This window comes from Triticum aestivum, chromosome 7B (assembly GCF_018294505.1).
Source record: "Triticum aestivum cultivar Chinese Spring chromosome 7B, IWGSC CS RefSeq v2.1, whole genome shotgun sequence".
NCBI lineage: Eukaryota > Viridiplantae > Streptophyta > Magnoliopsida > Poales > Poaceae > Triticum > Triticum aestivum.
The window spans coordinates 80775804-80792474 of record NC_057813.1 but is presented as its reverse complement, the minus strand read 5'-3'; the positions used below and the strand labels follow the sequence as shown (position 1 = coordinate 80792474).

The 16671-nt window shown below is 38.4% G+C and overlaps 1 protein-coding gene across 1 annotated transcript in view; it reads left to right on the top strand.

Annotated features, from left to right (window-relative positions):
• The window catches only part of LOC123161366 (uncharacterized), a 35672-nt gene extending 22368 nt beyond the window's left edge, over positions 1 to 13304 (top strand). Inside the window, exon 2 of the mRNA XM_044579208.1 lies at positions 13049 to 13304. The gene's annotated coding sequence lies outside the window, so the exon portion shown is untranslated. The remainder of the gene's footprint in view (positions 1 to 13048) is intronic.
• Positions 13305 to 16671: the final 3367 nt, after the last annotated feature.

The window sequence follows — 16671 nt, the reverse complement described above, 5'->3', positions numbered from 1 at the left end:
ATCTAACATGTGGTCAAAGTTAGTCTAGAAAAACACATTAGGCCCTATATAGATGGAAAAGGGAGTAGTCTATTAGTTACACCATGCTCCCAAAATTTTAAGGCCTCACAACTAACTAAGGTCTTCAATTTAAAATTTGGTCACCCGGTTTTGATCGGCTCAACAAAATTTGTCAAGGAGCTATGTCATTCTTTTAATTCACTATGCTTCCTAATTTTGAATCCCTCCCATTCAATTAAGGTATATAATTTTGGACTTCATTCACATTTTGACTACGTCAACAAATTTTGAAATCAATCGGCAACAAACCAGCCTATAAAAACACATCAATCCCGCCCACCCACTCACCCCCGTAAAAAAAGCGCGAACATATGATACTGTAGCATCAATATAGTATATGCAGTCATGATAACCCACAAGTGTAGGGGTCGCAACAACTTTCGAGGGTAAAGTATTCAACCCAAATTTATTGATTCGACACAAGGGGAGCCAAAGAATATTCTTGAGTATTAGCAGTTGAGTTGTCAATTCAACCACACCTGGATAACTTAGTATCTGCAGCAAAGTATTTAGTAGCAAAGTAATATGATAATAAAGGTAACGGCAGCAAAAGTAATGTTTTTGGGTTTTGTAGTGATTGTAACAATAGCAACAGAAAAGTAAATAAGCGAAGCACAAGATATGAAAAGCTCGTAGGCATTGGATCAATGATGGATAATTATGTCGGATGCGATTCCTCATGTAATAGCTATAACATAGGGTGACACAGAACTAGCTCCAATTCATCAATGTAATGTAGGCATGTATTCCGTAAATAGTCATACGTGCTTATGGAAAAGAACTTGCATGACATCTTTTGTCCTACCCTCCCGTGGCAGCGGGGTCCTAGCGGAAACTAAGGGATATTAAGGCCTCCTTTTAATAGAAAACCGGACCAAAGCATTAACACATAGTGAATACATGAACTCCTCAAACTAAGGTCATCACCGAGAAGTATCGATTATTGTCACTTCGGGGTTATCGGATCATAACACATAATATGTGACTATAGACTTGCAAGATAGGATCAAGAACACACATATATTCATGAAAACATAATAGGTTCAGATCTGAAATCATGGCACTCGGGCCCTAGTGACAAGCATTAAGCATAGCAAAGTCATAGCAACGTCAATCTCAGAATATAGTGGATACTAGGGATCAAACCCTAACAAAACTAACTTGATTACATGGTAAATCTCATCCAACCCATCACCGTCCAGCAAGCCTACGATGGAATTACTCACGCACGTCGGTGAGCATCATGAAATTGGTGATGGAGGATGGTTGGTGATGACGACGACGAATCCCCCTCTCCGTAGCCCGAACGGACTCCAGATCAGCCCTCCCGAGAGAGATTAGGGCTTGGCGGCGGCTCCGTATCGTAAAACATGATGAAACTTTCTCTCCGATTTTTTTCTCCGCGAGACGGAATAAATAGAGTTGGAGTTGAGGTCGGCGGAGCCTCAGGGGGCCCACGAGACAAGGGGGCACGCCCAGGGGGAGGGCGCGCCCCCACCCTCGTGGACAGGGTGTGGGCCCCCTAGTCTTGATTCTTTCTTCAGTATTTTTTATATTTTCCAAAAAGTGCCTTCGAGGATTTTCAGGACATTTCGAGAACTTTTGTCTTCTACACATGAAACAACATCATAGCAGTTCTGCTGAAAACAGCGTCAGTCCGGGTTAGTTTCATTCAAATCATGCAAGTTAGAGTCCAAAACAAGGGCAAAAGTGTTTGGAAAAGTAGATACATTGGAGACGTATCAACTCCCCCAAGCTTAAACCTTTTGCTTGTCCTCAAGCTATTCAGCTGATAAACTGAAAGTGATAAAGAAAAACTTTTACAAACTCTGTTTGCTCTTGTTGTTGTAAACATGCAAAGCCAGCATTCAGGTTTCAGCAAATATTATGAACTAACCATACTCACAATAACACCTCGGTCTCACAATTACTCATATCAATGGCATAATCCGCTAGCAAGCCATAATAATAAAACTCGGATGTCAACACTTTCTCAAAACAATCATAGTATGATATAACAAAATGGTATCTCGCTAGCCCTTCCTGAGACCGCAAACATAAATGCAGAGCACTTTAAAGATCAAGGACTGACTAAACATTGTAATTCATGGTAAAAGAGATCCAGTCAAGTCATACCCAATATAAACCAATAGTAATGAATGCAAATGACAGTGTGCTCTCCAGCGGGTGCTTTTTAATAAGAAGGGTGAGGACTCGGCATAAAAGTAAATAGATAGGCCCTTCGCAGAGGGAAGCAGGGATTTGTAGAGGTGTCAGAGCTAGATTTTAAAATAGAGATTGAATAACATTTTGAGCGGCATACTTTTGCTGTCAACGCAACAACTATGAGATGGCTGTATCTTCCATACTACATGCATTATAGGCAGTTCCCAAACAGAATGGTAAAGGTTTATACTCCCCCAACCACCAACAAGCATCAATCCATGGCTTGCTCGAAACAATGAGTGCCTCCAACTAACAACAACCCTGGGGTAGTTTTGTTTAATTATTTTGATTTGCTTTGATCTTTTTGGATCATGGGACTGGGCATCCCGGTTACCGGCCCTTTCTCGTGAATGAGGAGCAGAGTCCACTCCTCTTGAGAATAACCCACCTAGCATGGAAGATATAGGCAACCCTAGTTGAAACATGAGCTGGTAGAGCATACAAAACAGAATTTCATTTGAAGGTTTGGAGTTTGGCACATACAAATTTACTTAGAATGGTAGGTAGATACCGCATATAGGAAGGTATGGTGGACTCATATGGAACAACTTTGGGGTTTAAGGAGTTTGGATGCACAAGCAGTATTCCCGCTTAGTACAAGTCAAGGCTAGCAAAAGACTGGGAAGCGACCAACTGAGAGAACGACAACAGTCATAAACATGCATTAAAATTACTTCACACCGAATACAAGCATGAGTAGGATATAATCTACCATGAACATAAATATCATGAAGGCTATGTTGATTTGTTTCAACTACATGTGTGAACATGTGCCAAGTCGAGTCACTCAATTCATTCAAAGGAGGATACCATCCCATCATACCATATCATAATCATTCTAATAGCATGTTGGCATGCAAGGTAAACCATTATAAATCATAGCTAATCAAGCATGGCACAAGCAACTATAATCTCTAAATTTCATTGCAAATATGTTTACTTCATAATAAGCTGAATCAGGAACGATGAACTCATCATATTTACAAAAACAAGAGAGGTCGAGTTCATACCAGCTTTTCTCACTCAATCAGTCCATCATATATCGTCATTATTGCCTTTCACTTGCACGACCGAACGATGTGTATAATAATAATAGTGCACGTGCATTGGACTAAGCTGGAATCTGCAAGCATTCAACTCAAAAGAGAGAAGACAAGGTAATATGGGCTCTAAGTTAAATAAAGAATCATGCATATGAGAGCCACTAAACATTTTCAATATGGTCTTCTACTCTCGACCCCCAAAGAAAAGAAAAGAAAATAAAACTATTTACACGGGAAAGCTCCAACAAGTAAAAAGAAGAACAAGAAATCTTTTTGGGTTTTCATTTTAATTCTACTACAAGCATAGAAGTTAAATTAACTATTTTTTTGGTTTTTCTTAAGGTTTATCAAACACACAAGAAGAAAACTAGATAAAGAAATGTAAACTAACATGGATAATACAATGAAAGAGTATGAGCACCGACGACTAGTGTGTGAAACATAAATGTAAGGTCGGTGAGAAATACATACTCCCCCAAGCTTAGGCTTTTGGCCTAAGTTGGTCTAATGCCAAGGATAGCCTGGTTGATACCCGTAGTTGTAACTGGGGTCGTACTGAGATGCAGCAGCAACCGCCTCCTGAGCTGCAGCATGTTGGCGAGCTGCCTCCGCTCTCCCCTCGTGTTCAGCTACTTCCTCCATGGTAACAACATATCTTCCTTTTGCCTGATAATCAAAAAGGAGAGGAGCAGGAAGAGTACGATGGACGACATTGCGTCTGTTATAGATTACTCGATAATGGAGGAATTGTTCATTCCTCCTAAGAAAATGATGGTTGACCATAGCATCATAATCTAAATAAGCAGGACGTATCATCACATCCCCCTCTCGTGGAGCTATACCAAGATAATTAGCCACACGGGTTGTATAAATTCCTCAAAATAAATCTCCAGCTCTACCATTATTCTGCAACCTACGTGCAACTATTGCCCCCAAGTTATAACCTTTATAACCTAACGCAGCACTCTTGAGTACACAGAGATCATGGACACACATATGATATGCTTCATCTTTACCGTTAATGCATCTACCAATGAAGAGACCAAAATAATGTATAGCAGGAAAATGAATGCTTCCTATGATAGCTTGTGTTATGTCCCTGGATTCTCCCACAGTAATACTAGCAAGGAAATCTCTAAATTCAGATTTGTGAGGATCATTAATATTACCCCACTGCGGAAGTTTGCAAGCAGTTGTAAAATCCTCTAAGTCCATGGTATAAGATGTATCATAAATATCAAATAGGACACTAGGAGAATTACGCGTACAATTATATTTAAACCTCCGAACAAAGGAATCAGTCAATTGATAGTACTGAGGACACTTATCTAGTAAGAAGTCCTCCAGCTCAGCATTACACACATACGTCAAATTCCTCCTTAAAGCCTGCTTCGACCATAAAATCATCTGATGGCCACTCACAAGCTCGTACATCCGCGTCCCTCGGTAATTCAACATCTTGCTCACGCATAGCAATCCTGGGCCCTTTCTTTACCGAGGAACCACCTTGGTACATTCTCCTAGACATAATTATTTTTTGAATTTTTTTTGAAAATTTAGTAACTTTGAAATAAAAGTGAATAAAACTTAAGAAGAATGGTAGCAACTACTCCTACAAGTGCCTAGAGCCTATATCATGCATTAGAAATGCTTGGGACCTCATAAATTTAACATGCAAGCTCAAGAACATGGTCACCTATGCAGCAAAAAATTGCAATGAATAAAGCACTAGAACAAAAACTATTTGGACCAATGGAGGAGTTGCATACCAAGCAACAATCTCCCAAAGCAGTTTTGTGAATGGAGCTTTGAGCAAGGAGATCGAAATCGCAGCAAAATGAGTTAGAACTTGTGCTTGAGCTGGATGGGGATTTTTTTGGATAGAAGATGAAGTGTGTGGGTGCTGGCATGAGTGGAGGGGGCCCACCAGGGGCCCATGAGATAGGGGGGCACGCCTAGGTGGGGTGGGCGCGCCCTCCACTCTCGTGGCCTGGTGCTTGCCCCTCCTGCAGTGATTTCAGTGCCTAAAATCCTCAAATATTCCATAAAAATCATACTAAATTTGCAGGGCATTTGGAGCAATTTTATTTTCAGGATAATTTTGTTGCACGGATAATTCAAAAAACAGACGGATAATACTATTTTTGCTTTATTTATTCTAAATAACAGAAAGTAAAAAGAGGGTAGAGAAGGTTGTTCCTTCTAGTTTCATCCATCTCATGACCATCAAAATGAATCCACTAACAAGGTTGATCAAGTCTTGTTAACAAACTCATCCCGAATAACACGGAACCGGAGAAATTTCGAATAACACTAAGTTACCTCAATGGGGATATGAAAATCCCCAACAATAAGAATATCATAATTTTCTTGACAGTAGGGAGAGGAAATTCAAAACCTCCAATAATGATAGTTGGAACTTTTCCAATAGAATTGATTCTATGAACTTGAGATTGTTTCCTCGGAAAGTGTACCATATGCTCATTACCATTAACATGAAAAGTGACATTGCCTTTGTTGCAATCAATAACAGCCCCTGCAGTATTCAAAAAGGGTCTACCAAGGATAATCGACATACTATCGTCCTCGGGAATATCAAGAATAACAAAGTCCGTTAAGATAGTGACATTTGCAACTACAACAGGCACATCCTCACAAATACCGACAAGTATGGCAGTTGATTTATCAGCCATCTGCAAAGATATATCAATAGGTGTCAACTTATTCAATTCAAGTCTACGATATAAAGAGAGAGGCATAACACTAACACCGGCTCCAAGATCACATAAAGCAGTTCTAACGTAGTTTCTTTTAATGGAGCATGGTATAGTTGGTACACCCGGATCTCCAAGTTTCTTTGGTATTCCACCCTTAAAAGTGTAATTAGCAAGCATGGTGGAAATTTTAGCTTCCGTTATCTTTCTTTTGTTTGTAATGATATCCTTCATATATTTAGCATAAGGGTTTACTTTAATCATATCAGTTAAGCGCATACGTAAGAAGATAGGTCTAATCATTTCAGCAAAGCGCTCAAAATCCTCATCATCCTTTGTCTTGGATGGTTTAGGAGGATAGGGCATGGGTTTTTGAATCCATGGTTCTCTTTCTTTACCGTGCTTCCTAGCAACAAAATCTCTCTTATCATAACATTGATTCTTTGATTGTGGGTTATCAAGATCAACTACAGGTTCAATTTCTACTTCGTTATTTTTGCTAGATTGAGCATCAACATGAACATTATCATTAACATTATCACTAGGTTCATGTTCATCACCTGATTGTGTTTCAGCATCAGAAATAGAAATATCATTGGGATTCTTAGGTGTGTCTACAACAGGTTCACTAGAAGCATGCAAAGTCTTATCATTTTTCTTTTTCTTCTTTTTGGAAGAACTAGGTGCTTCTAAATTATTTCTCTGAGAATCTTGCTCGATTCTCTTAGGGTGGCCTTCAGGATACAAAGGTTCCTGAGTCATTATACCAGTTCTAGTAGCCACTCTAACAGCGAAGTCATTTTTATTATTTAATCCATCAAGCAAATCATTTTGAGCTTTAAGTACTTGCTCAGCTTGAGTAGCAACCATAGACGCATATTTGCTAATGAGTTTAAGTTCACCTTTAACTCTAGCCATATTATCGCTCACGCGTCCTATCTCGAAAGCATTATTCTTTAACTCTCTACCAACATAAGCATTAAAACTTTCTTGTCTAGCCATAAAGTCATCAAATTCATCTAAGCATGGGCTATGAAATTTAGTAGAGGGGATTTCAACCTTATCATATCTATAAAGAGAATTTACCTTTACTACCTGTGTCGGGTTATCAAGACAATGTGGTTCTTCAACAGGCGGTAGATTAAGACCATGTATTTCTTCAATAGGTGATAAATTCTTAACATCTTCGGTTTTTATACCTTTTTTTCATTGATTTCTTTGCCTCTTGCATATCTTCAGGACTGAGAAATAAAACATCTCTCTTCTTCGGAGTGGGTTTAGGAATAGGCTCAGGAGTTGGCTCAATTGGTTCAAGAATTGACTCAGGAATTGGCTCAGGAAGGGTCCAATTATTTTCATTAGTCAACATATTATTCAATAGTAATTCAGCTTCATCGACTGTTCTTTCCCTGAAAACACAACCAACACAACTATCCAAGTGGTCCTTGGAAGCATCGGTTAGTCCATTATAAAAGATATCAAGTATTTCATTTTTCTTAAGAGGATGATCAGGCAAAGCATTTAGTAATCGGAGAAGCCTCCCCCAAGCTTGTGGGAGACTCTCTTCTTTGATTTGCACAAAATTATATATTTCCCGCAAGGAAGCTTGTTTCTTATGAGCGGGAAATATTTAGCAGAGAAGTAATAAATCATATCTTGGGGACTACGCACACAACCAGGAGCAAGAGAATTATACCAAGTCTTAGCATCACCCTTTAATGAGAACGGAAATATCTTAAGGATGTAAAAGTAGCGAGATTTATCATCATGAGTAAACATGGTAGCTATATCATAAACTTGGTAATATGTGTGATACGTCTCCGTCATATCTATAATTTTTGATTGTTCCATGCCAATATTCTTCAACTTTCATATACTCTTGGCAACTTTTTATACTATTTTTGGGACTAACATATTGATCCAGTGCCCAGTGCCAGTTCCTGTTTGTTGCATGTTTTATGTTTTGCAGAAAACCAATATCAAACAGAATCCAAATGGGGTAAAAATGGACGAAGAATTATTTTGGAATATTTTGGATTTTCCGGAGGAAGAATCAACGCGAAACGGTGTCCGAGGTGGCCACGAGACAGGGGGACGCACCCTCCCCCCCTGGGCGTGCCCTGGACTCTCGTGGGCCACCTGTAAGGCGGTTGGCGCTCTTCTTTTGCCGCAAGAAAGATAATTTTACGAGAAAAATCTGGACGAAAGATTCACCCCAATCGGAGTTACGGATCTCCGGATATAAAAGAAACGGTGAAGGGGTAGAATCAAAGAATGCAGAAACAGAGAGATAGATCCAATCTCGGAGGGGCTCTCGCCCCTCCCACACCATGGGAGCCAAGGACCAGAGGGGAAACCCTTCTCCCATCTAGGGAGGAGGTCAAGGAAGAATAAGAACAAGGCGGTCTCTCTCCCCCTTGCTTCCGGTGGCGCCCGAACGCTGCTGGGGGCCATCATCATCACCGCGGTCTTCACCAACACCTCCACCATCTTCACCAACATCTCCATCACCTTCTCCCATCTATATCCAGCGGTCCACTCTCCCACAACCTGTTGTACCCTCTACTTGAACATGGTGCTTTATGCTTCATATTATTTTCCAATGATGTGTTGCCATGCTATGATGTCTGAGTAGATTTTTCGTTATCCTATCGGTGATTGATGAATTGCTATGATTGGTTTGATTTGCATGTTTTATTATTAGTGATGTCCTATTGTGCTCTCCGTGTCGCGCAAGCGTGAGGGATTCCCGCTGCAGGGTTTGCAATATGTTTATGATTTGCTTATGGTGGGTGGCGTGAGTGACAGAAGCACAGACCCGAGTAAGTAGGTTGTTTGCGTATGGGATAAAGGGGACTTAATACTTTAATGCTATGGTTGGGTTTTACCTTAATGAATCTTTAGTATTTGCGGATGCTTGCTAGAGTTCCAATCATAAGTGCATATGATCCAAGTAGAGAAAGTATGTTAGCTTATGCCTCTCCCTCAAATAGAATTGCAATAGTGATTACCGGTCTACTAATGTAGTCAATTGCTTAGGGACAATTTCACAACTCCTACCACCACTTATCCACACTCGCTATATTTACTTTATTGATTCTTTATCTATACAGCCCCTAGCTTTTATTTACGTGCTCTTTATTATCTTGCAAACCTATCCAACAACACTTACAAAGTACTTCTAGTTTCATACTTGTTCTAGGTAAAGCGAACGTCAAGCGTGCGTAGAGTCGTATCAGTGGCCAATAGGACTTGAGAGAGTATTTGTTCTACCTTTAGCTCCTCGTTGGGTTCGATACTCTTACTTATCGAAAGAGGCTACAACTATCCTGTATACTTGTGGGTTATCAAGACCTTTTTCTGGCGCCGTTGCCGGGGAGTCATAGCGTGGGGTGAATATTCTCGTGTGTGCTTGTTTGCTTTATCACTAAGTAAATTTTATTTATTGTTCTTAGTTGTTCTTTATCATTAGTTATGGATATGGAACACGAAATACCAAAAAAATTAGGTGTACTTGCTACTCATAAAGATGGGGTAACTACTAAAACCCTCGAATCTCATTATGTGAGAGATATTATGTACTACTTTGATAATACTAAGAAAACCCCATTCAACTTTATAATGGGAGACACATTGGATCAACGTGAATACTTTAGGGATTATCGCTCGACACAAAAAGGGAAACTATTATGGGATCAATTTATTATGTTGCGTTGGTATGCCCGGGATCTATGCTTGAGATATGATATTACTTGTTGCTCTAGGATGAAGGCTCCACACCTTCCCTTTTCATGCAAATTTTATGATAATGAAACCTTAGCTTCTTATGCTAATGGTATATATGATTACTATGATGTTGAACAAATATAAGAATTTGTTGCTTTTAAGGCTGCTTATGAAATTAAATCTTTGTTTGAAAAGTATGAAGCTTTTGATGATGGTGGTGTTTATAGGCCTGAAAATCTTGCTATACTTAGATATTTCTATGAAAATTATGAATACAATTACTATATTAATGCATTTATGGAGAAAGTCTCCGCTGTCCAAGAAGAGACTAATATTTTGCAGGAAGCTATGGAAGAAGAAATTGATGAAACTATGAGCTCATTAGATGAAAAAGATGATGAGGAAAGCGAAGAACAAAAGGAGGAAGAGCGGATTGATCACCCGTGCCCACCTTCTAATGAGAGTAACTCTTCAACTCATACATTGTTTAATTCCATTTCGTGCTTACCGAAGGATGATTGCTATGATGATTGCTATGATCCCGTTGATTCTCTTGAAATATCCCTTTTTGATGATGCTTGCTATGCTTGTGGCCAAGATGCCAATATGAATTATGCTTATGGAGATGAACTTGCTATAGTTCCTTATGTTAAACATGAAATTGTTGCTATTGCACCCATGCATGATAGTCCTATTATCTTTTCGAATTCTCCCTACTACACTTTATCGGAGAAGTTTGTGCTCATTAAGGATTATATTGATGGGTTGCCTTTTACTACTACACATGATGATTTCGATAGATATAATATGCATGTGCTTTCTGCTCCTACTTGCAATTATTATGAGAGAGGAACTATATCTCCACCTCTCTATGTTTCCAATATGATAAAATTGCAAGAAACTGCTTATACTATGCATTGGCCTTTACTTGGTGTGCATGAATTGTTCTCTTATGACATGCCGATGCATAGGAAGAGAGTTAGACTTTGTTGTTACATGATATATGTTACTTTGTGCTCACTTCTAAATTACAAATCATTGTTAATTAAAATTGGCTTTGATATACCTTGGGATTCGGGTGGATTCATTACTTGAGCACTAAATGCCTAGCTTAATGGCATTAAAAAAAGCGCTGCCAGGGAGACAACCCGGAAGTTTTAGAGGGTCATTTATTTCTGTTGAGTGCTTTCATATAGTTTAGAAACAAAAAAATAAAGGGGGGAACCCAAAACTTTTCAAAAAGGAAAGTGAAAGTGAGAAAGACAAGCATTGTTAAAGTGGAAGAGCTCCTTGAACTTTGTTCATGCTCACAGAAACTTTGTGAATCTTAATTACAGAAACTTTCATCAAAGATAATTATACCCTTGTATAATTCCATTATATTATAAAAATAATGTGCTAAGGTTTGCCTTTAGGATGTTTACAATGCTTGTTGAATTGTACGGTGCGGGACAGAAACTTTGGCTGTAGTGTGCGATTTTACATTTTTAACTGGAACATCAAATAGTTCTGATTCCTTTTGCACTGTTTTGATGTACAACTTTTTTATGTTTCCTAATTTTGGTAGAATTTTTGAGGTACCAGAAGTATGGTTGATGTTCAGATTGCTACAGACTATTCTGTTTTTGACAGATTCTGTTTTTGATGCATAGTTTGCTTGTTTTGATGAATCTATCAATTTATATTAGTAGATTAAGCCATGGAAAATTTATATTACAGTAGACAAAATACAAAAACAAAATTTGAATTGGTTTGCAACAGTACTTAGAGTGGTGATTTGCTTTATTATACTAACGGATCTTACCGAGTTTTCAGTTGAAGTTTTGTGTGGATGAAGTGTCTAAACGAGGAGGTCTCGATATGAGGAAAAGGAAGAGAGGCAAGAGCTCAAGTTTGGGGATGCCCGAGGCACCCCAAGTAAATATTCAAGGAGACTCAAGCGTCTAAGCTTGGGGATGCCCCGAAAGGCATCCCCTCTTTCTTCAACAAGTATCGGTATGTTTTCGTATTCGTTTCATTTATGCATTATGTGCAAGTCTTGGAGCGTCTTTTGCATTTAGTTTTCATTTTTCTTTTATGCACCTGTTGTGGAACGTAGTAATTTTAAAAAAAATCTACGCACACGCAAGATCATGGTGATGCATAGCAACGAGAGGGGAGAGTGTAATCTACATACCCTTGTAGATCGAAAGCGGAAGCGTTAGAACAACGTGGTTGATGTAGTCGTACGTCTTCACGGCCCAACCGATGAAGCACCGAAACTACGACACCTCCGAGTTCTAGCACACGTTTAGCTCGATGACGTCCCTCGAACTCTGATCCAGCCGAGTGTCGAGGGAGAGTTCCATCAGCACGACGGCGTGGTGACGATCTTGATGTTCTACCGTCGCAGGGCTTCGCCTAAGCACCGCTACAATATTATCGAGGAGGACTATGGTGGAGGGGGGCACCGCACACGGCTAATAGATCTCAAGGATCAATTGTTGTTGTGTCTTTGGGGTGCCCCCCCCACCCCCATATATATAGGAGCAAGGGGGGAGGCGCACCAAGGGGGGAGTCCTACTCCCACCGGGAGTAGGACTCCTCCTTTCCTTGTTGGAGAAGAAAAGAGGAGGAGAGGGAGAAGGAAAAAGGGGGCTGCCCCCCTTGTCCAATTCGGACCAGAGGGGGGGCGCAGGCCTCCTTCCTTTTGGCCTCTCTCCTTGTGACGCCCCCGATTTAATCGTACACTAATCATGCACGCAAACGTGTACGATCAAGATCAGGGACTCACGGGAAGATATCACAACACAACTCTAAAACATAAATAAGTCATACTAGCATCATAATACAAGCCAGGGGCCTCGAGGGCTCGAATACAAGTGCTCGATCATAGACGAGTTAGCGGAAGCAACAATATCTGAGTACAGACATAAGTTAAACAAGTTGCCTTAAGAAGGCTAGCACAAACTGGGATACAGATCGAAAGAGGCGCAAGCCTCCTGCCTGGGATCCTCCTAACTACTCCTGGTCGTCGTCAGCGGGCAGCACGTAGTAGTAGGCACCTCCGGTGTAGTAGGGGTCGTCGTCGACGGTAGCGTCTGGCTCCTGGACTCCAGCATCTGGTTGCGACAACCAGAAAGAAGGAAAGGGGGAAAAAGGGGGGAGAAAGCAACCGTGAGTACTCATCCAAAGTACTCGCAAGCAAGGAACTACACTACATATGCGGCTGCTTAATGGCTGCTTAATGGCTGCTCCTTGGTCTTATGGGCCGTCCTCATGGTTTGGCTTATCATCGTGGTTTTTGGGGGGTCATTTCTCTACATCCGAGGTGTTCTTTTTGGGGATTCCTTTGCGATGTAGATGCGTGTGGGCTTGGGTCTGTTGCTTGTTGGAAATGTCTGTAGGGTCGACAGTGCGATCTTGGGGGTTTAGACTTTGGGAGTAGTCCGCATGTGATTTGTTTGTATTGGTTTTCGCCCGGTTTTCCATTAATTAACCGGACAACTCTCTTCTTCTTAATTAATCGATGAGGCAAATCTTTTGCCTCCGTTTCAAAAATAATTTGTTCCTTCACCAACTCACGAAATTGGAGATGGAACGTGTGTCTTGGTAATTTACCGACAATATCCATCTGAGGATAGCAAACGCGTCAGAGATCCAGATGGTGCATACGAGGAAAATTTACCCAGGTTTAGGCCCTTAGATCGAGGTAACACCCTACTTCTTGCTTGTCATGTTGATGATCTTTATACTGCTATTTTGTATGATAGATGAATTATGGTGACACACGAACTTAGTCTGTTTGGCAAAGGTCACCTTGTGAATAGACGATGGAAGAATAACTAGGTAGAAATAAAGGCAAACTACATGAGCATACATATGCATATGATCTTAAGTACTGCGAGAGAGAATACGAAGTCTAGCATGGCTAGCAGTAGCAGTACAAAGATAAAATGCAATACAATTGCGAAAAACTGAACACAAAACAATCACAAGATAGGGGAACAACTCGAATATAGACAAATACTGAAAGTATTGCAAGTTGAGATGAAAATAGTGGTGCTTGATGGTGACGAGTAACTTGTTCGGCCATTTCACACTTCCGCCAAAGTTACACGTCTAGTTGGAGGGACACAAGAGTAAATATCACATCTGGTTGGAGGGACACAAGAGCAAATATCACATCTAGTTGGAGGGACACAAGAGCAAATATCTCTTCATCCTATTCTCCTCGATGTGAAGTTCCTTGAACTCCACTCAATTTACTCCCAGTGGATTCTTCAAGACAACCTCCACACTTTCATCATTTTTAAAATACATGATTAGCAGTTTTGACAACATATATTTTTTATGTCTACATTTTTCCATACACATCATACTTTTTTATGCACCAGGACTATTTTTATACATGTTATATATTTTTAAAATACATGATTAAAATTTATCTAAATTTATATTTTTATGTCTATTTTTCCATACACATTACACTTTTTTATTCAGCAGCAACATTTTTTATATACACATTTAACATTTTTCAAATACATGATTAATATTCCTTTAAACATATATTTTTAATGTATATTTTTTCCATACACATTGTATATTTTTTTATTCATCAGGAACCTTTTTATATACATGTTAAACATTTTTTAAATACATTATTAACACTTGTTAAACACATATTTTTGGTGTCTACTTTTGTAAATACAGATAGTACAATTTTCATATACTATAGTAGAAACATTTTGTATACATGTTTAACATTTTTCAAATGCATGTTAATATTTTGAAATTTTGTATGTAAAGTGATTTTTATATAGATATATTTGGAATATAAGCAAAAGAAATAAAAAATAAAGTAAAAATGTAAATACAAAAAGGATAAAAAAGTGCACTGAAGGTTGTGATCCATGCTTGAGGCGAGACGTACTACTATTTGGGACCTCCTATACAGCGCGCGGCGCGCTGGGGGGAGACCAAGCCGCGGCGACTATTTCTCGCCTTAAACGGGGTCGAGAGGAAATTCTCGCACCGAGTTTTTGCTGGTCGTGGTCGTTACGGGCCGACCCATTTTCGCACACAGAGGGATCGATCCCAACATGCCGCGAACATAACAAACACTACTAGCCAACATGCCAGCATACTATTCGTGATATGTATAAGGACGCGATCTACTGAAGTGAGTGAGCCGGCTTTCCCCAGTTTTCTTTTTTCTTCTCCATTTTTCATTCTTGTTGCTTTTCTTTCTTCATTTTTCTTTCTTTTGTTTTTAATTTTTAAGTTTTCATTTTTTGTTTTTCTTTCTTTCTTTTTGTTTTTCATTCTACATCCTAATATACATGATCAACATGTTTTCAATAATTGTTTAAAAAAATCCAAATGCTTGTTCAACTTTTTAAATACATGGTCAAGATTTTTTTTTCAAATACTTGATTAGCATTTCTCAAATACTTGTTCGGCATTTTTCAAAATCCTTGTACAACATTTTTCAAATACTTGTTCAACAATTTTATATACATGATCAACATTTTCTCAAATACCTGTTCAACATTTTTTAAATAATTTTTCAACATTTTTAAAATACTTTTTTGTTATTTTTATATACATGATCAACATTTTTCAAATACTTGTTCAACAATTTTTTTCAAATACTTATTCAACAATTTTTTTCAAATAATTGTGCAACATTTTTCAAACACTTGTTCAATTTTTTAAAAATATGTGTTCAACATTTAAGTAAATAATTTTTTAATATATATTTAGTTATTTTAAATTATAAATAAAAGTACAAAAATAAAAGTAAAAGAAAATATAAAACGAGAAAAAACAGGAAAATGAGGCTGTGACCTCCCGCGCTCGTGGATCAGCCCAGCTCGCTCCCCCCACTTGGCTCGGCCCATGAGTGGCGGCCGGGTGCCCCCTATTTTCTTCTATCGTTTCTTCTGTTTATTCTCTTTCGTTTTTGTTTTTTATTATTCAAGTAACTGGGGACATCGAAATAGTTACCAAATTCAGAAAAATGTGAATCACCAAACAGTTCCTTGAGCCAAAAAATGTCACTGAATTCGAATAATGTTCATGAATTTAAAAAAAGTTCGTGATTTTTCAAAAAGTATGCATGATTCAAAAAATGATCGTGATTTCCAAAAACGTTCATGAATTTGGATATTGATGAATACTTCTTATCATATGAACAAAATTTTGAATTAGACAAAGTTTTTTGAACTTGATGAACAAATTCTCAATCAAGAACATTTTGGGAAAAATTGACCAATTTTTTAAAAATGAAAGAAATGTATTTGAAATTTATGAACGTTTTAAAAATTTGGGTGAACAAATTTTGGATACAATGAACATTTTTTGAATTTGATAAACATTCTTTTTAAAAAAATGGTTGAATAGATTTTTAATTTGATGAAAAAAATAGAAATCAATGGGAAATTTTGGAATTTGACAACCATTTTTTGAAGACACTGAACAAATTTCGCATTTGATGGACGTGTTTTCAAATTTATGAACAAACTTAGAATTTTACAAACATTTTCTAGATCCCGATGAAAAAAATTGAATTCGATGAACAAAACAATGTTCATGAATTTGAAAAGATAATTCACAAAAAAATGAAAAAAATAAAGAAGGAAAACTAGAAAAAGGAGAACAAAAAAAGAACAATAATAATAAATAATAGTAATAATAATAATAATAATAATAATAATAATAATAATAATAATAATGAAAGATAAAAGAAAAGAAGGAAAAAGTGAAAGGAAAAAAGTAAATCGGTCGGCTTATACGACATCCAGCGCATGAGGGAGCTCGCGTGTGGTTTCTCGGCAGTGCACTGCTACCTAGCATCAAGCGAGATATAGTCGCTCTCACAGCATACACAATTGAAAATATAAGAGCAACTAACTAACGAG